This window comes from Hibiscus syriacus, unplaced genomic scaffold, assembly GCF_006381635.1.
Source record: "Hibiscus syriacus cultivar Baekdansim isolate YM2019G1 unplaced genomic scaffold, ASM638163v2 tig00013285_pilon, whole genome shotgun sequence".
In the NCBI taxonomy this organism is placed as follows: domain Eukaryota; kingdom Viridiplantae; phylum Streptophyta; class Magnoliopsida; order Malvales; family Malvaceae; genus Hibiscus; species Hibiscus syriacus.
The window spans coordinates 84,034-105,527 of NW_024062299.1; the positions used below are offsets into that span (position 1 = coordinate 84,034).

Consider the following 21,494-nt stretch of genomic DNA (forward strand, 5'->3'; position numbering starts at 1 on the left):
AAAATATCCTTTAAGCATAAAAGACCAAAATACCCCTTTAATTCATCCATTTATGCTATTTAATCCATCCTTAAAATTTCCTTACTTAAGTCCCTGAACTTTTAACTGATTTCTAAATTAATCACAAAACATTCAAAATTCTCACTTTAGACACTAGCCCTGATTTTGCGATATTAAAGAAGAAGTTAAGGCCATTAGTGAAACCCAGTTGATTTTACTGAAGGTTTTATTTCTTTGCCTGCTCCTGCTGCAGTGGATTTGCCTGTCCTGCAAGCTTTTTCTCAGAAAAAGAAGGCTAAAGGGAAAGGTAAAGATAAAAAATAGCTAGTTGGTTTCTTCAATCGTTTTGAGGTCCTACTAGCAGCTATTGGTATGGAAGGTGCTAGGAAGCCCCGAGTTACTTCTATGGGTGTTGTTGCCATTTTGAATGAAATGAAAAGAAAAAAGAAAGAGTATATGGGAGTTGCTATAGGAGCTGTTGGGGGGAGGTTATTCATGCTCAATGATTGTTTGTTTTTGGAATGTCAGAGGTTTAATAACCCTCTGAAGCAAGTGCAGGTGTTCTCGAGATTTGGCAAGTTAAATATGGATATTATTTGCCTTATGGAGACTAGGGTGAGGACTATTAATATGAGTAGAGTGATTGATTGTTATTCTTCGGATTGTGATAGTTATTCAAATCATGAATATTCTGAAAATGGTAGATTGTGGATATTTTGGAGGAAAGGTCTCAATTTCTCTCTTTTGAAAGCTTTAGACCAATCCTTGTCTATGGTTGGTGAGATTAGTGGGTATAGATGTGTCATAACAGTTGTTTATGGTAGTAACAATGGGGCTGCAAGGCTGCATCTCTGGAGGTAGTTGGATGAGGTGGAAAGTATGGTGGGGTGTCATTTTGGCTAATAGGAGTTTATTTCAACATTATTGCTAATGCTGTAGAAAGTTCTAATTTTGAGAGGTTAGGACCCTATGACACTGCTGATATGGAGGCATTCAGGAATTATTTATCTTCTTTGGTGCTTATTGACCACCCTTTTGTGGGGGCCTTTATTCACATGATCTAATAGGCAGAAAGGGAATTTCTTAGCCCGTAAGGTGGATAGAGTTCTCATCAACTCTCGGTTGCTTGAGGATTTCCCAAGTTCTTTTGTTGAATTCAAAGCTCAAGGGGGGGTATCAGACCATTGCCCTGTAAGGAAAATCATACTGATAGGCCCAAACCTTTCAAGTTCTTCAACTATTGGACTAGACATGGGGATTTCATGAATACAGTTAAAGAGTCTTGGCAGATAGAAGTATCTGGCACTGCATGTGCTGCCTATTTGTTAAGTTGAAAAGACTCAAGCTGAGGTTAAAGGAGTTTAACAAATGCCACTTTGAGGACATCTTCAAAAGGGTAAAGGACAAGAGAGACCAGATTGAGCAAGTGCATCTTTCAAATCTTTTACAAGATGGTTGCTACATTGATGATGAGAAGATTCTTCAAAAAGAGCTTCATGAACTTGATGTGGTTGAAGCTTCTTTCTACAAGCAGAAAGCCAAAGTTCATTGGCTTAAGGAGGGTGATATAAATACTAAATCCTTTCACTCTGCTGTGATGAGAAAGAAAAAAAGAACACTGTCAGATTGCTTTATGCTGAGGATGGCTCTCGGTTTGATACTTTTGAGACTATGTCTGCTGAGATAGTGAGATTTTATACTGAGTTGCTCGGTATTGAAGACACTGGTGTTAAAAGCTGTGATGTGGATATTCTTAAGGGCATGTTGGGGTATGAACTTCCTTGTGCTGCTGATGCTTCCTTAGTGAATAAGGTTTCTAATAAGGAAATCAAAGCATCTCTGTTCAAGCAAGGGAATGAGAAGAGCCGAGGGCCTGATGAGTATACCGCATATTTCTTCAAGGTGGCCTGGGATATTGTTCAAGTGGATTTCTTAGCTGCCATTAGAAAGTTTTTCCAGACTGGTTCCCTACTGCATGCCTTTAATGCTACATCCATTGTCTTGGTGCCTAAGACTCCCAATGCAAGTATGGCTAGGGATTTTTACCCTATTTCTTGCTACTCGGTTGTATATAAAACCATTACTGAAATCATTGTAAATCGTTTGGCTAGCTACTTTCCAGACATGATTTTGCCTAATCAGTCTGTTTTCATTAAGGGGCGTAGCATAGTAAATAATACCCTGATAGCCCAAGAAATAGTTAGGGGATACTCTCGCAGATCACTTTCCCCTAGACGTGCTCTTAAAATTGACCTTAAGAAGGCTTTTGACTCTATATGTTGGGATTTTTTTATGAAAGTTCTTGCTGCCTTGGGGCTTCATGAGGTATTTAGAGCTTGGATTATGGCTTGTATCAATGGTGCAAGGTTTTTTGTGGCATTTAATGGGAGTTTAGTGGGGTTCTTTAAAGGGAGAAGGGGAATAAGACAGGGTGACCTACTGTCCCCTTATCTCTTTATATTAGTTATAAATGTGTTGTCTCATTTGCTTAATGTTACTGCTAGGGATGATTTAATCTGGTTCCATCCCAAGTGCAAACGTGTTTCTCTCACTCATCTTAGCTTCGCTGATGATTTACTTATTTTCTGTCATGGTGATGAGAACTCAATATTGGGTGTTGTTGGGGTCCTGGGGGTATTCTATGAGCTGTATGGTCTGCAGCTGAATGCTGGTAAATCAGAACTGTTTACTTGTGGGGTGCATAATGATGTCTTGAGCAGGGTGCAGACAGTTACTGGTTTCAAGTTGGGCAAGTTCCCTGTTAGGTACATTGGCGTGCCTTAGTCACCAGGAAATTAGTTGCCAAGAACTGCATCCCTTTGATTGATAAGATCAAAAGAAAACTGAATATGTGGTCTAAATTAAAGCTGAGCTATGGTGGTAGGTTGCAACTCATCTAATCTGTCCTTTTCACTATTTCTAATTACTGGTGTAGACATATGATTTTGCCTAATGAGGTTATTAGATAGGTTTGACAGCTTTGTATGAGATTCTTTTGGAAGGGTGATGACATTCTTGCTAGGGGGCTAGAGTCAGCTGGCAGCAAATGTGCTGGTTAAAATCGGAGGGTGGTTTGGGTTTAAAGAGACTAGGCTGCTGGAACAAAATGTGTTGTTTCTTACTGATCAGGAACATTTTAACAAATGCAGGGTCACTCTGGGTGGCCTGGATCAAAGAATATGCTATGAAGGGGATTGTTTTTTGGGAGGTTAGTCCCAAGCCTCAGCTTAGCTGGATCTTGAGAAAACTTCTTAAGCTCAGGAATGAAGCTGCTGATTTATTTGGCAGTGTAGTGGACTGGAGCATGGTTAAAAGCAAGTGGGTATGGGAGAAGTTGAGGGACAAGAGGGAGAAGTTGAGGGACAAGAGTGAGAAGATAAGATGGGAACATCTGATCTGGTTCCCCTTACATGTTCCAAGAATATCAATTGTTGCTTGGATGACTGTTTTGAATAGGATCCCAACCAAGGACAGGCTCATCAATATGGGAATGGAGTTGGATGGATGTTGTGATCTCTGTAATGTTGGGCTAGAGGGCATAGACCACCTTTTCAATAACTGTGCTTTTGTTAGAGGAATTTGGAGTAAGGTTCTGCAGGCCTGTAGAATTCCCTACATGGTTCTGTGCTGGAGTGATACATTGGCTTGGGCAGCAGCCAACTTCAGGGGTAAATCCTTGCTAGTATGTATTTTGAAGCTACTCTTTTATACTTTGTATGGGAATAACGTAATTTCAGGCGTTTTAGAGGCTGTTCTCGGACAATTGATGATATTTTTGTAAGTATTAGAAGGTCTGTTAGTGCTAGGTTACATGGTTGCATCATTAACAAGTCTGACAGAGTTAATTTTCAGCTTTGTCTGGAATAGAGCATTGGCTAGTTTGCTGGTGACTGCTGAAAAATGTTGTGGGCTACCTGGTTGTTCATCTGCAAATGTATATACAGCTCTAAGGGTGGCTATGCCACGGGAAGCTTGTTTCCTCCTTTGCATTTTGTTGCTTTTCTTTCTTTCTTTGTTTATTTTTGGTTGAACTCCTTTTGGAATGGGTTGTCACTTAGGCTGCTAGTAGGGGTTGGGTGTTTATTGGGTTTGGGTAGTTTGTATTGCTTGTAGCATGTTATTGTTCCTTCTTTTAGGTAATAAAAAAAACAAATTATCCAAAAAAATATTCTATAAAAAATAAAAAAGTAACCTTTAATCCTAAAATAAAAAAATTACAATAAGTGAAAATGGGAGAGTTATATATATGTGAATAATTTTGAATAATTTAATTAAAATGATTTCTTTGTTTATAAAATATTTAGGCTTGGTTGTCGTCAACACAGAATTAAGATAAAATATTAAAAGGAATAAATTATTTAAATTTAAAATAATATAAATTTTGTAAGATTTTTATCTGAAAAATGAACAGATAAAAATTTTATTTTAGTTAAATTTAAATTGATATATACTTACAATATTATTAATAAGTAATGAACATATAAATTTTTTATCTGAAAATACATTATTATACAATATATATATATATATATAATATAATATGATAATTTAAATATTTTTTAAAAAATTAACTGCCTACAATCACCTCTATCTCTATCAATTCATCTCTTATTATAATTAATTTAATCCTTTTTGTATAAAGTATAATCTTTCATTGTAGTAGTAAGTAATGCTACATATTAAAATAATAAATTGTAATAAAAATATAGAGTAAAGTATATAAATTGTCTTTTGATATAAGATTATTTTTGTTGAGTATCTCGATTATTAAAAGTTACGAATGGTCTCTCGATTATATGATATTGTTTTCTTCAGTCCTTCAACTATTAAAAGTTACAAAATAATCATTCGATTAAACTTGTTTTTCTCTATTAAAATTGACAATAATTTTAAATTTGTATTAAAATTGACAATAATTTTAATTTTGTATTAAAATTAATGAAATTATTAATTTAATCAATTAATTTTTCAATTATTACCATCTAGCTTAAGCCAATCAAAGCAATCAAACTAGGATTTTTTTAAAAATTATAATTTCGGAGTTATCAACTTCTCCGTTGTTCTCGTCGAGGCATGCTAATAATTTTCTTGTAGAACCATCTTCCGTTTCTCGTTTATGTTGAAACAAGTGGGTTCACCCACCAACACACACAACTTGTTTTAATTCTCTATGATCAACACACTTCAGCATTATTTGGATCAATCTTTCAAATTTTTCTAACACATAAAATAATTTTTTATTTTTACATTTTAATTTATCTTTTCGATTATTGGTCGATATTTTTGCATGTATAAAATAAAAACATAAAAAGTGATATAAGACTGAAAAAAAAATTAAATATAATATTATTCTCAGATCGTGAATGAGAAGTATTTATAATATTCTAGCTGAAGCTGTTAGACATAAAACATATAGTTATTATGGCTACTCGTAAGCAAACAGACTAAATATATTAAATAATTAGATTTCGTTCTGATAAATCATCCGTGTATCATGTATTATAATTGACTCATAGTCATAGATTATAATATTCCTAGATCCAGAGGATATAAATTCCTTAAATACTCCAATAAATAAAAAGATCCATCTAAAAGTCTCAACTAGTCGAGAAATATAATATAACAAAAATATTGTATTTATTATAAATATTATGTTTAATATATTTTAATTTAAATTACATCATATATAGTATTTCATGAATATATTTCGATTATGATTATATTTTAAAATAATTAAATTTAATGATAGTTAAGGAAAAAACATTTCCTTATATTTTATATACTTATTTGTTAGAAATTGATTAATTACTTTTATAGGTAGAAGATGATCAACTTGGGATTTATTAAGTGAAAGGTTGTTAAAGCCGAGTACGTGTCCTACACGTTCTTTTTATTAATAAAATATTCTAGTAAGTGTGGTCTACACGCTTCACTTTGACAAAACAATGAAATTTATTCATTAATATTTTTATAAGTTTTGATGATATCGATACACTGAATTAAAATCCAACTTGGCAAATTGGTTTCAAAGCTTTGCTCATAAATATTGCTGCCAGCCAAGCAAATATTTTTTTTAATTAGAGAAAATCGCCTCAGTGACCAAAAAAAGTTATAATATACGATTTTAATCAACTTTTTTTTGGATTTGCCAAAATGACCAACAAAATCGCAACACGAAATAAAAATCGCAACGCGATCCCCAGAATCGTAAATCAGTTTCCAAAATCGCAACGCGATTCTTGAAAATCGCAATGCGATAGTACAAATTCGCATTGCGATTTTCCAAAATCGCAACGCGAATATGAAAATCGCAACGCGAACACATAAATCGCAACGCGTATCCGTAAATCGCAACGTGTATCCGTATATCGCAACGCGTATCCGTAAATCGCAACGATAATACATAAAATCGCAACGCGTATCCGTAAATCGCAACGCGATATTTAAAGCGCCATTATAATCGCTACGCGTATTTTTATTTTCAAATTACAAAAACCAATATTAAGACAAAATCCCGTAATCGCAACTCATAACCTAAAACCTAAAATCACAACTCAGTCACATCTCCATCTCTCACTCTCTACGGCGAAGAAATCCGTCCCCATCTCCGAAGATTTCCGTCCCCATCTCCGGCGAAATCCCTCACAACCATTCACGGTCAGAAATCCCTCACAATATTCAGAAATGGAAAATCAACCTCCGAGTGTTAGTTTTTTTAATTATTTTTATTTTGAAATGTTTGCATTATTGTAGGTTTTTCATATTGAAACTGATGATAAGTTTACTGGTCATTTCAATAATAGATTAACCATTTCACTTAGATTTCATTTCGCGTTACGATTCTGTCGTTGCGATTTTCATTTCGCGTTGCTATTCTCTCGTTGCGATTTTCAAGTTAGTATTTGTCTTTGTCTTTGTTCTGTCTTTTGGTTGAAGTAATGCAATCCATTCAAGTTTCAATTTGCAGAAGAGTCGCAACGAGATAAATGAAAATCGCAACGAGAGATGACTGTCGCAACGAGAGAAATGAAAATCGCAACGAGAGAATCGCAACGCGAAATGAAAATCGCAACGAGAGAATCGCAACGCGAAACCAAAATCGCATTGCGATTTTCATTTCGCGTTGTGATTCTCTCGTTGCGATTTTCATTTCGCGTTGCGATTCTCTAGTTGCGATTTTCATTTCGCGTTGCGATTCTCTCGTTGCGATTTTCATTTCAACCAAAAGACAAAACAGTGTTGCAAATTTTAGTTTCAAGAATAAACTACTACTTTTTATGTTTATTGTTTTTGGTATATCTTCACAGTGTAGTTTTTGGTATATCTAACTTGGTATGTTTATTGTTTTTGTAGAAATTTTTTTCGGCTCAATTGACCTTGAGAAATAAAGTCAGCCTGGCCACTACAATTGCTTCGAAGCTTTCACCTGCTCAAAGACAATTGTTTGAGGAAACCTGCTTCGGGCCATGGCTGAGAGTACAGCATCCGGGTGGAGATGCTAATTTGACCCATTTGTGGCTTCAGACCATGACATCAAATCTACCCGACAGTATACAACGTGGTGAGGAAGAGATATGGTTTCATTTTCCACCAGCGTATACTTGTTTTGGGCGGAAGGAGTTCTGCTTAATCACTGGTCTACGATTCGGACACGATGATGTAGGCCGGTACACTCGTCATATCGCCCGCCCATCATGGTTATCCCGGGTTTTTCCGGATGAGTCAATGGAGAAGCCGAACCTACATGTCGACGACCTGAAGAAATTGTTTAATAAGAAAGCTGGTTTCACTCGGATGGATGACGTCGATGTTGTCCGAGTATGCCTTCTACTACTTGTGTATGCCGGCTTTTTAGGCAGAGAGGCCAGACAACTATTCATCGGGAGCTAATAATATTGGTAGAGGACCTGAATGCATGGAATCTGTTTCCGTGGGGTTCGTATATATGGAAAGCTACCTGGACTAAGTTGTCGTCTGCCTTTGATGACCGCAAAAGTTTGCGGGGCGATGGGTCCAAATACACTTTGTCAGGCTTTGTTTGGGCCTTTAAGGTAAGAATTTCTATATAATGTTTCTAAATTATAATTAATTATTTAACAATTACTAATTTTGTTATTATATTGTTAGTAGATTTGGATATTCGAGGCTTTCCCCAGCATGCGTATATATGCAATAAAAACGTCAAATGATATTCCCAGGGCTATTTCCTCGAAGAGGAAAACTCTGTTGGATTGGGAAGACTTAATACCATATGCGACAATAAATAATGTAAGTTAACACAAATACTTTCATATATATAAACAAGTTATTAATAGTAGACGTTTAACTTTGTTGAGTTTTTATATTTTAGGAGGCCAACATTCCATTACAAAGACTGACACCCACGGAGGAAGAGCTTGCCACTGATTGGTGGCAAGCTAGTCAGAGTTTTTTTGATGGCACGGATGATGAGCAGCATCCACTTCCTCCAATTCGAGAGCCATCACCTCACCTAGAGCCATCACCCGATCGACCCGACTATACACCTCTAGAACGAGAGCCATCACCTATCCCGTCACATCATCGAGCCTCTTCTCCACCATCACCTCATGATAGGCGACCGGCAAAGATGCCACGACTCCTATCTCCCTGTTCTCCACCTCCACCTCAACGGGATGAGTCAAGGGAGTTACGTGATGAGGTCAATGCCTTGCGTGAGGAGATCGTACTCTACGCGATAACGATGGTGCATGGCGTGTGGAGGTGTCAACTTTACGTGGTGAGGTTGCCGCTCTACGTGAGATGATAGTATCGTTGCAGAATGAGGTTCATACTCTACGCAACGAGGTAAGTTTAAGATTTTCCATATTTAACTTAATGATAAATTTACTCGTAATTTCACTTAGATTAGCCATTTCACTTAGATTGCTTAGTAAATTTATTCGGTTGCTGCCAATTCTGCTAAACTGTGTATTCTTTAACACTGTGAAATAGTATTTGTCTTTGTTTTGTCTTTTGGTTGAAAGTAAATTTGTTCGGTTGCTGCCAATTCTGCTAAACTGTGTATTCTTTAATACTGTGAAATAGTATTTGTCTTTGTTTTGTCTTTTGGTTGAAAGTAAATTTGTTCGGTTGCTGCCAATTCTGCTAAACTGTGTATTCTTTAACACTGTGAAATAGTATTTGTCTTTGTTTTGTCTTTTGGTTGAAAGTAAATTTGTTCGGTTGCTGCCAATTCTGCTAAACTGTGTATTCTTTAACACTGTGAAATAGTATTTGTCTTTGTTTTATCTTTTGGTTGAAAGTAAATTTGTTCGGTTGCTGCCAATTCTGCTAAACTGTGTATTCTTTAACACTGTGAAATAGTATTTGTCTTTGTTTTGTCTTTTGGTTGAAGTAATGCAATCCATTCAAGTTTCAATTTGCAGAAGAAGAAATAGTTTACTTTCGCAACACGAAACTTAAAATCGCAACGCGAAACCAAAATTGCAACGCGAAATGAAAATCGCAACGACAGAATCGCAACGCGAAACCAAAATCGCAACGACAAGATCGCAACGCGAAACCAAAATCGCATTGCGATTTTCATTTCGCGTTGCGATTCTTTCGTTGCGATTTTCATTTCGCATTGCGATTCTTTCGTTGCGATTTTCATTTCGCGTTGCGATTTTGGTTTCGCGTTGCGATTTTAAGTTTCGTGTTGCGAAAGTAAACTATTTCTTCTTCTGCAAATTGAAACTTGAATGGATTGCATTACTTCAACCAATAGACAAAACAAAGACAAATACTAACTTCAGGGTATCAGTTTGAAACATATTTTTCTTTGTTATCTGATGCTTGATCGGTCTTGGTGGGGCGTATTATTAGGGGTCGAAGACAATGGCTATTTCGATGGGGGGTAAGTCTTATATTTTTCTTATATTTCAATTTGATTAATTTTTTTTTTTAAATTTATGTAAGTCACTAATATATGTCTTTTTTTGTAAAACAGCATATCGATGCGTGGGTGACACGTCTTCTAATAATAAGAAAACTTAAGAAAAATAAAAATATACGATATACAATTATGCCGACGTCTTTTCACGCCGTTCACTTGAAGAATGCACGAGATGAATCATTTGATTTGGGCAATGGACAAGCTAAACTTTATCCTGCATGGTGGGAGGTCGATAAGGTTAGTATTTATTTTAGATTGAGTTTAAAGGTTTTATGAAATAAGTGCGCAAATGAATGAATTATTACTTATGATTGCAGGTGTTTATCCCTATTTTGGAATGTAAACATTGGATTCTCGTCGAGCTTCAGCTCCCATCCCTTAAGACAATAGTGTATGACAGCATGATAAATTACATATCATTGGCTGATTTAAGAGATGTTATTAAGGGATGGAGCTCTCATTTGGCTAAATTCTTGGATGCGATCAATTATTGGACTCGTTCTGGAAACAAGAAGCCAAAGAAGCTCAATATTACAGTTATTAGAGACGAGACCGCGCCACAACAAACGAGCGGAGCCAGAGGAGATTGTGGTCCTCTCGTATGCTTGGCGTTGGAGCGTTTGACGACGGGAAGCATCAAGTATCTACCTCCCACCGATAGAGATAGAGCTGCAGTAGGCTTGTGGTTTCGGCATTATGGCTAAATCGATATATACGAGACGCTGCCTACCTGCATCCGCGTTATAAAAATGTCCATAAACAATTGGTAAGTTTATATACTTTTGGTTTGAAAATGTTTGGTTAAGTACCTAGAATTCAATAATTTGCTGTTTGTAGGTTTTAGATGTGTAGAAAGTGTTGTTTGAGCAAATGTTGGTTTCTGCAGGTTAATCTCAGAAGTGAACTGCGTGAAAATGATGTATGGCTGCAAAAGTTGATTCAATAGTTTAATTGATTGTTTTTTGATTGTTTAATTGATTTGTAAAAGTTGATTCAATAGTAGATGATCGGAAATAAGAATTATTGCTTATTTTTTGATTGTTTAATTGATTTGTAAAAGATGATTTGTAAAAGTTGATTTGTGTAATTGATGCGAATATAATTCTTATTTGTGCTTGTTTAATTGATTGAAATGTAATGGTTGATTTTGTTGATTTCAATCTGCATTATGTTGAAGGCAAAATTGACTATCGCAATGCGAAATGAAAATCGCAATGCGAAATGAAAATCGCAACGAGAGAATCGCAATGCGAAATGAAAATCGCAATGCGGAAATGAAAATCGCAACGGGAGAATCGCAATTGCGATTTTCATTTCGCATTGCGATTCTCTCGTTGCGATTTTCATTTCGCATTGCGATTTTAATTTCGCATTGCGATTCTCTCGTTGCGATTTTCATTTCGCATTGCGATTTTCATTTCGCATTGCGATTCTCTCGTTGCGATTTTCATTTCGCATTGCGATTTTCATTTCGCATTGCGATTTTCATTTCCGCATTGCGATTTTCATGTTGGGATTTTCATTTCGCATTGCGATTCTCTCGTTGCGATTGTAATTTCCGTGTTGCGATAGTCAAATGCATGCCTAATAGTGATAACAACTGAATAACAAGAGTTGGTTAAGTCAAAATGGTTTGCCTGAGTCATTAATTCAACTGAAAATGTTAAAAGTTCACACATAAAATCCACATAATACAACGTTTGCATTTAAAAATCACCTAAGTTAACAGTCCCAAAAGGTGAAGCCAATTGTGATTTGATGAGGATCCATATTTTGGTAGAGGAAAAGATGATTTTGATGGCACTGGTGATCCACATGTCAACCTTGTATGACCACTTTCCTTGCACCGACTACATGTCGATCTCTTCTTCTCTTCACCCTTAGACGGTATACGATCGTGACTTTTTGGTCGGCCAGGTAGCCTTCTATCCATGGCTGGTGGCAAAACTGTTTGTAAGTCATCTGGTATGTCCCACTCAGAAGGATGTGGAATAGGGTAGACAATCTCGGCATAAGTCTGTCGATAAACTTCTGTAGTGTAGCAATCCATAGCGTATGCGCTTGAATCATCTTGGTTTAAATGAAGAGCAACTTTTATAACATGGCCACACGGATAACCAGATGTTTGCCATTTCATACAACTACACGTCTTGCATTTAGATCGACTAGCCCATTTAAGTTATTATCCAGTACTTGAAACAAAGTGTTTGAACATGGTTCAACTCTCCATGACGTTGACTTCACAACACGTTTCGTTATCTTTTTTTCAGTCCATGGTGTAACACGATGTTCCAATGTTCCTGTAAATTTAAATAAACAATACTTAGTAAAATATAAATATGATAAGTTACGAATTCAAAGAAATAATACCTGCATGGTTTATTTTCTTGTAGTACCACTGTTGAATAGAGGCTCGAAAAAACTCCATTAACATAGTAATGGGTAATTTCCGGGAATGACGACTTAGAGCGTTGATTGATTCTGCACTATTAGACGTCATGAAACCATATCTTGCTCCAAGTTGATGTACTCTTGACCATCTTTCAAACCCAACATCTTCTAGTGTTTGAGCACACTGAGGCAAAATACGTCTTAAACAATTTATATGCTTATTGAAATCCACTTCCCGATAAGCTTTTACAGCCTTCCAGTATGTCCATTTGTGCTTTTTTATACCAGCAGACCTTGATTTTAGATTTCTATACAAATAAACACCACAAAGTCCATGAAAAGCATCTGGGAAACACCTTCTAACAGCGTTGTCAATTGAGTTTGCCCTATCGGATATGATTGTCAGATTGCTAATAGGACCTATGCAATCCCTAATATGCCCCATAAACCATGTCCATGAATCAGAGGTTTCAGATTTGCCAACCCCGTAAGCTATTGGCAATATCCCATTGTTAGCATCCATGGCTACTACTAATAAGTTTACTCCAAGGTATCGACCTTTCAAATGTGCTCCGTCAACTATAATAACTGGGCGCATGCAAGTAATAAACGAACGAATCTACAAAATAATATACACAAGAAATATAATCATTTAAATGTGAAATGCATGTAACTAACAAAAATGAGTCAACAAAATTATATTGATTTACTAACCGTAGCACCAATGGCGATAAACAGCAACTCAAAGCGTCCATCTCTATCTGTTTTGATATGAGTTACCGACCCAGGATTTTTCAGCTTTAAATTGTGACAATAAGCCGGCAGTTGGGCAAACGATGCTTCTGGCGACCCCCTCAACAATTCCAAGGCATAACATTTGGCTCTCCAAGCTTGAGAATATGATATACTAATCTTGAACCGAGCATTCATGTCAGTCATAATTTCATGTCCCCGATATACCCTGCCATTCAAAAACATTAACTCAGCCAGAAAACCACCCAACACCTTTTTGTTTGCCTGTCTATGGTGAGGAAAAACTTGGGTTCTTGAACATGTATGTTTATCAATAAAAGTCCTAACTTGAAACATTTCGCAATCTTTTATTCTCTTTGCAATCATTCGCCACATACAGTTTTTGTCAATCATACACCTTGTTTCGAAACGATCTTTGCTTGATTTGTTAACTTTTAGTTGATAGCCATCTTCCACACATTTCGTATACAAAGCTATCTTCAAGTCTTCCTTTGTATCAAAACAATCATCTTTCTTGATACGAATAACTTTTGTGTAACAATCAACTGCTTTCTTTACCAACTCTTCTTCCGGTATCTGAAGTAATTCTGGCATATTCCAGTTATACGCCCGTGGCATTTTCTTTTCTTCGGGGATTTTTTCTTCTTTTTTTCTTCTTCAGGATTATATGAATTACAGAATGGATGTTCAACATGTTCATTCACAGTCGTAACTTCCTCCTCATTATCATCAACAATACATTCTTCGGCAACGGCTGTTTCATCATCAAAATTCGGGTATTGACCAATATCAAAATCATTACACGCAGGGTCTGTTTCTTCTTCTGAAACATCATCAAAATCCGTGTATTGACCAATATCAAAGTCCGGATATTGACCAAGACCAAATTTCGACTACTGACTAGTACTCACAATTTTTTCTGTTGGCTCATCATCGTCTAACTGGTCAATACGAAAACCGGAATTTGGTGCTGAAAGTTGATTGGGATTTGGATTAGAGAAAGGTTGTGGGTTTTGAGAAAAGCTTAGTTGATTACTACCCGCTACTGACCCAACAATACTACTTCTAGGTTCAACAACATACAATGTAACATCATCTTGTGAAACACTAATGTAAGCAATGAATCGTTCAACATCTTCATTGTCGGTTAACAAATAAACTTTACCATTTCTCTGATAAGATAGCCTAAATCCACTTAGGGGCTCTAAATTCAATTTATTTGAAACACGTATCATTAGAGTTTCATAAGTTAACTTTTGTAAAGACAATTTTAGTTGAAGATTCATGGGTAAAGGCATATATTGTAAAACACCATGAACATTATCCCATGACCCCCCAAAACACAAATCTATCCAAACATGATCAACATTAGATGATTTCATGGTTGTAAATTAATTTACTAAACAGACGAGTTGCGAAACTAAAACCTGTTGTCGGATTGGGAAGGATGTCGTTGGATATAGGAACGGATGTCGCCGGAGAGAGTGATAGATGGAGATGAAATGAGTTGCGATTTAGGGATTTAGTTTATGATTTCAGTGTTATATACCCAAAATTTCAGTGTTGTGATTTACAGATTCTCGTTGCGATTTACGGATTATCGTTGCGATTTACAGATTCTCGTTGCGATTTACGGATTATCGTTGCGATTTACAGATTCTCGTTGCGATTTACGGATTATCGTTGCGATTTACGGATACGCGTTGCGATATACGGATACGCATTGCGATTTACGGATACGCGTTGCGATATACGGATACACGTTGCGATTTACGGATACGCGTTGCGATTTATGTGTTCGCGTTGCGATTTTCCATATTTTCATATTCGCGTTGCGATTTTGGAAAATCGCAATGCGAATTTGTACTATCGCATTGCGATTTTCAAGAATCGCGTTGCGATTTTGGAAACTGATTTGCGATTCTGGGGATCGCGTTGCGATTTTTATTTCGCGTTGCGATTTTGTTGGTCATTTTGACAAATCCAAAAAAAATTGGTTAAAATCGTATATTATAACTTTTTTTTGGTCACTGAGGCGATTTTCTCTTTTAATTATAAGATTTATTACTTTTGTTCTGACAAGGGATGGAGCTCTCTCTGGGTCAAAGCTTTTCTCTCAAGAAAGCGGCTTTCATACTCCTTTTGAATTTGAGAATATTAGCAATGATAATGAGTTGCATAAATTCCATCCCAATGTGGAAAATACCGACTTCAAAAGTTTAAGCTGTTCTACTATACCCTACACTTTCCCTTCTCCAGGTCTGAAAGGACTACCACCACTTCCAAAGGTGGAAGCTGAGCGTGAAGTTGACGATGAATGCAAAGCATCATCTCCTTCGCATCCTGCTGATCCTATAGATTTTGAAGATAATAAACTTCTCTGGCTCCCTCCTGAACCCGAAGATGAAGAAGATGATAAGGAAGCCGCTTTGTTTGATGACGATGATGAAGATTGTGGTGTTACAGGAGAGCGGGCATATCTGCGCACAAGCAGCTTTGGAAGTGGGAAGTCTCTGTTTAAGGATAAGTCAAAAAAGGAGCAAAAGAAAGCAGTGAAGAATACAGTTGATGGACATTTTAGGGCTTTGGTATCTCAACTTTTACTGGTCGAGAACCTTCCTGTGAGTGATGAAAATGATAAAGAATGCTGGTTGGAGATCATCACTGCTCTTTCATGGGAGGCTGCTACACTTTTAAAGCCAGACAGAAGCTCTGGGGGGGTTGGATCCGGGTGGATATGTTAAAGTGAAATGCATAGCTTCTGGATGTCGGTGTGAGAGGTAATTGCTACGCAAGATGATAATTTTTTCTATACAATTGATTATGCCCTTTTGTTCTTTTGAAATGCAAGTTTTCATAATAGTAAATTGTTGATATTAGAGTATCAGTTGCACAGTTTTATCACTTCCATTTGCTGCATGATACCAACATGCCAATTCAACTATACTGCCGCGTTGGACATTAACATTTTCTTTTTCTCTCTGACTTCACTATGGTTTTTATAGTATGATTGTCAAAGGAGTTGTTTGCAAGAAAAATGTTGCTCATCGACGAATGGCTTCCAAAATAGAGAAACCTCGGTTGTTGATCCTTGGTGGAGCTCTTGAATACCAGAGAGTCTCTAACCTACTTTCAAGTTTTGATACTTTGTTGCAGCAGGTATTTCGAATTATTTTTTTTCCTGTGTGTTTAGGATTATTGCCTTTTGTTTCAATGAGCTTCTATGCTTTTCCCCCCTACCTTTTATCTTTTTTATCTTTCTTTAACCAGGAAATGGACCATTTGAAGATGGCAGTAGCAAAGATACTTGCACTGCAAACCAACATCCTTTTGGTAGAGAAATCAGTTTCTCGATTCGTTCAGGATAATCTTCTTGAAAAGAATATATCACTTGTTCTCAATGTCAAGAGGACATTGTTAGAACGCATTGCACGCTGCACAGGCTCTCAAATAATCCCTTCGGTTGATCATCTCTCTTCTCAGAAGATAGGTTACTGTGAAAGGTTTCATGTTGAGCGGTTCGTCGAAGATCTTGGTTCTGCTGAACAAGGAGGGAAGAAATTGACCAAGACATTAATGTATTTTGAGGGCTGCCCAAAGCCTTTGGGTTGCACGGTAATTTATCGAAAACTAACCAAAAACAATAGTAAGTAGAATATAGGAGTAGATGAAACTAAAATTTACACTGAACTTTTTTGGTGATATATTTCTTTTCTCAACAGTGTTGATCTATATGAAATTTGTAGTAATGGATCATTGAATTAGTCTACACTGTGTGCTTGCATGTATATGTTTGCTTCAGATATTACTTAGGGGGGGCAAATGGAGATGAATTGAAGAAAGTCAAGCATGTGGTCCAATATGGAATTTTTGCAGCTTATCACTTGGCTCTGGAGACATCGTTTCTTGCTGATGAAGGAGCATCTCTGCCAGGATTGCCTTTGGACAATCCGAATTCTGCGGCACTTATGGATAAACCATCGAGCATTGCAAGGTCCATATCAAACTTTCCTGGTTTTACCATTCCTGCCAATAAAATGTCCCAGGACCACCAAAGAGCTAACGATGTTCACACTTTACCTAATGATACAAGCTTATTGTCTTCAAGTCCACCCCCTTTAGAATTAAATGCCCTTTCATCGTCTCCTTCTGAAAAAGTTATTTCAGATGCCTTTTCCGAGAAAAATTATATGGATTCCAATGTATCTTCAATGATAGAAGCTTTTGCTGAGGAAAGGGAGTCAGCTTTCTTGAATAATGATCTCAATTTTAGTAGTCCTGCACGATTATATTCTTTGGAACAATTTTCAAGGATCATCTGAAATTCAGCCAGGTGGTTCAGAGTTATCTTCCGAGCAACAAGATAATAATAACCTGAATAACCGTTCCAAGGAGTCAAAACCATTGAAAGAAGAATTTCCTCCATCACCCAAAGACAACCAGAGCATTTGGGTTTCTTTATCATCTCGATGCGTGTGGAAAGGGAGTGTCCGCGAAAAATCTCATCTCTTTCGAATCAAGTATTATGGCAGCTTTGATAAACCCTTGGGCCGGTATTTACGGGATGATATATTGGATCAGGTAAATATTTTTTCCCTTGCATTTATTTATTTCATTGTACAAACCCCAAATGTTCTTTTGAAACTATGGAGATCATTAATTTTTTAGAGTTACCGATGCCATTCATGTGATTTACCTTCGGAAGCACACATTCACTGTTATAGTCATCAGCAAGGAATCCTCACCATATCTGTTAAGAAACTCTCTGAAAATTTCTTATCTGGTGAAAGACTGGGAAAAATCTGGATGCGGCGCAGATGTATGAGATGTACCAGGGCCAATGGCTTACCTCTGACCACACGGAGAATAGTGATGTCTGATGCTGATTGGGGTTTATCTTTTGGGAAGTTTTTGGAGCTTAGTTTTTCAAACCATGCAGCTGCAAGCCGGGTTGCTAGCTGTGGTCATTCTTTACATAGAGATTGTCTTCGTTTCTACGGGTCTGTTTCCTATAATCTTCATGTATATTTACCAGATATCATATATGTACAAATAGTTGCCTCATTCAAAATATGCTAAAAGACATCTTTGTATCTTTGTGCAGGCTCTTGACCTATAATTATAATTCACTACATTGTGTCATTAATCATTGCTACGTACTTTTTTTTTGACGACTCATTGCTACGTACTTGTTTGATTTAAAATCGGCCTTTTTGTCCATACAAGCTCCTCAGTCAATGACATCAATCTTAGAATATCTATGAGTGCACCAATAGACTTTGTGAATATTCAAATGAACTGACTATTCATTGTTTAAATATCTGTAGATTGGGGAGAATGGTTGCTTGCTTTCGGTATGCTACAATTGACGTCCATTCTGTCTACCTTCCACCCTCAAAAGTTAGTTTTGACTTCGAGAATCAGGAATGGATACAGAGACAGATAAGGTGTGCAGATAATGGTTTTGGTTTTTTAAGCAGCCGATATTGGTCTCTCTGCAGTGTTATAATATATTTTATCTTGTAATTGAAAACAGGTGGCCGACCGGGCAGAGCATATGTTTTCTGAAGTACACAATTCTCTAAGTAAAATTACAGATAAATTCATTGCAGCTGGGGCACCTCATAGCATCACGAAAACACCTGAATTGAGACATCAAATTGCTGAGCTTGAAGGAATGTTACAAAAGGAGAAAATGGAGTTTCAGGTGAGACTGAGAAATTATATAAGAAAATGTTTTTGAAAAGTTCGAATTTGTGGTGTTCCATTGTGATTACCCTTTGCATGTATCAATAAAATTCTGTTAAAGAATAGAACTTTGGCAAATGTCAAATATGTTCATTGCTGTTTTTAGTGTCTGGTTTCTTATTGTTCTTGGATTTGATTCAGGAATCATTGCAAAAGGCTTTGAAAAGGGAAGTGAAAAAAGGGGAACTTGCTATTGACATTCTTGAAATTAACCGGTTGCGGCGGCAATTACTTTTCCAATCTTATATGTGGGACCATCGCCTAGTTTTTGCAACCAATTTAGAAAATTATAACCTCCAGGACATCAATATGCTGGAACTTGGAAAAGGCAGTGAATGCTGTGACTTTGCTTTTGCGGATGCGAAGCTTGATAGGGGCTCTGACCAAGGAGAATTAAATGGCAACACTAATCACTCAGATTTGATACATCAAGAACTAGATACGAGTGCAACTTCAAATGCGGTATCTGAAGACAATGGTATTCTTTCTGATACCCAGAGCATGTATGAGCAACTCGAATGTGAGAAACCTATGGCAAATGCTCGCCATGCCTTGTCTGAAGGCCAGTTTCCTGTCATAGAAAATTTGTCAGATACCCTCGATGCTGCTTGGACCGGCGAAATTCAGCAAGCAGCTGTAGTACCAAACAATATCTCGTGTTCTCTTTCTGATTCTGCTGCTTTTGAGATTGCTGTTGCGAATGCAGTAACAAAGTGTTTAGATTTGGAAGCTCACTCTGAAGAAAAGATTGAGCCGAAGGTTTTTCATCCTCTTTCTCCGGTATGGTCCTCTAAAAGCTCTGAAAATACAGAAGACGCTGTAAGCTGGTTAAAAATGCCTTTCTTAAGCTTCTACCGCTCCTTGAACAAAAACATTTTAAGCAATGCTTCAAAGCTTGATACATTTACTGAATATGATCCAATCTATGTTTCATCATATACAGAGTTGGAAGTGCAAGACGGGGATAGACTGCTTTTGCCGGTCGGCTTTAATGACACGGTTATTCCAGTTTATGATGATGAACCCACAAGTATGATATCATATGCTCTATCTTCACCCGAATATCATTTCCAGGTAAGCGATGATGGTGATAGGCCTAAAGAAAGTGGGGATTTAACAGCATCAGTATCGTTCCTTGAATCACTGATTCAATCGTCATATTCTTTTAACGAGATGACCTTTGATTGTCATAGAAGTTTTGGTCCAACCGATGACATAACTGGATCTCGCAGCTCAAATATGGATCCACTCTTCCCCACAAAGTCTTTGCATGTAAAGGTGTCTTTTGGAGATGATGGATCGTCTGATAAAGTGAAATTTACTGTTACATGCTATTATGCAAAGAGATTCGAAGCATTAAGGAGAATGTGTTGCCCATCAGAGCTTGATTATATAAGGTCTTTGACTCGTTGCAGGAAGTGGAAGGGTGGCAAGAGCAACGTTTTCTTTGCGAAAACCTCAGATGATCGGTTTATTGTTAAACAAGTCACAAAGACAGAGTTGGAATCATTTATAAAAATGGCACCTGGATATTTCAAGTACATGTCTGAATCAATTAGTTCTCGAAGTCCGACGTGCCTGGCAAAGATTCTTGGTATCTATCAGGTGCTTGTTCCTATGGCTTCAGATGCTCTAATGCTACATACGATAACCATTAATCTAATTTTGGTCAACTAGTTGGAATAACCCTGACATTATCCATCTTTCAAGTTTAAAATTATCTCGGTTGTATGATGATAATTGTGGATTCTGTGATCATTTTTTCTTTCTGTTGAAAGGTTTCAGTAAAGTCTCTTAAAGGTGGGAAAGAGGCAAAGATGGATGTTCTGGTTATGGAGAATGTACTGTTTGGATGAACTGTCTCGCGGCAATATGATCTCAAAGGATCTAGATCTCGTTATGTTTCCCAATCTAGTGGAAGCACCAAGGTTCTGCTAGATCAGAACTTGATTGAATCAATGCGGACTTCCCCAATTTTCGTGAGTAATAAAGCAAAGCGGCTGTTGGAAAGAGCAATCTGGAATGACACTGCTTTTCTTGCGGTAAGTTTTTGGGCCTGGAGATCAATCTGCATTCCTGAATTTCTAGTTTAGATGATGAAGACATCCCGTTTTCTTATTTCTTTTATCTTTTCAGCATTGCAGGCAAGCGACGTGATGGATTACTCGTTACTAGTTGGAGTGGATGAAGAAAAGCACGAGCTAGTTGTCGGAATCATCGATTACATGAGGCAGTATACCTGGGACAAGCATCTTGAAACTTGGGTGAAGGCTTCCGGCATCCTCGGTGGACCGAAGAACGCATCACCAACAGTAATATCACCAATGCAATACAAGAAAAGGTTCCGGAAAGCAGTGGCAACGTATTTTCTAATGATCCCAGATAAGTGGTCCTCTCCTGCCACATCAGGCAAATCTCAGTCGGATACAGGCGAAGAGAATGGACAACACGGGACCTCCTTCAAGTGATTTTATGATCGAAATCTCAGAGTTCGTCTCTCCCATTCTGTTTTCCTTTGTTCATAAGATTGATTTTCATTTACACAACAAAAGAGAAGAAAATTCATATTTTTTTGCTCAGGCCATGGGAATTACTGTCAGAGGTCAAATATTTAGTGACCCTTGCCTGAAATTTTGTACAAACTAACACATATATATATATTCCATCATACTGTAAAAACAAAGTG

The 21,494-nt window shown here is 37.1% G+C and overlaps 1 pseudogene; it reads left to right on the forward strand.

Moving 5' to 3' along the window:
• Positions 1 to 372: 372 nt before the first annotated feature.
• Positions 373 to 21,463, forward strand: LOC120205842 (annotated as a pseudogene).
• The last annotated feature ends 31 nt before the right edge of the window (positions 21,464 to 21,494 follow it).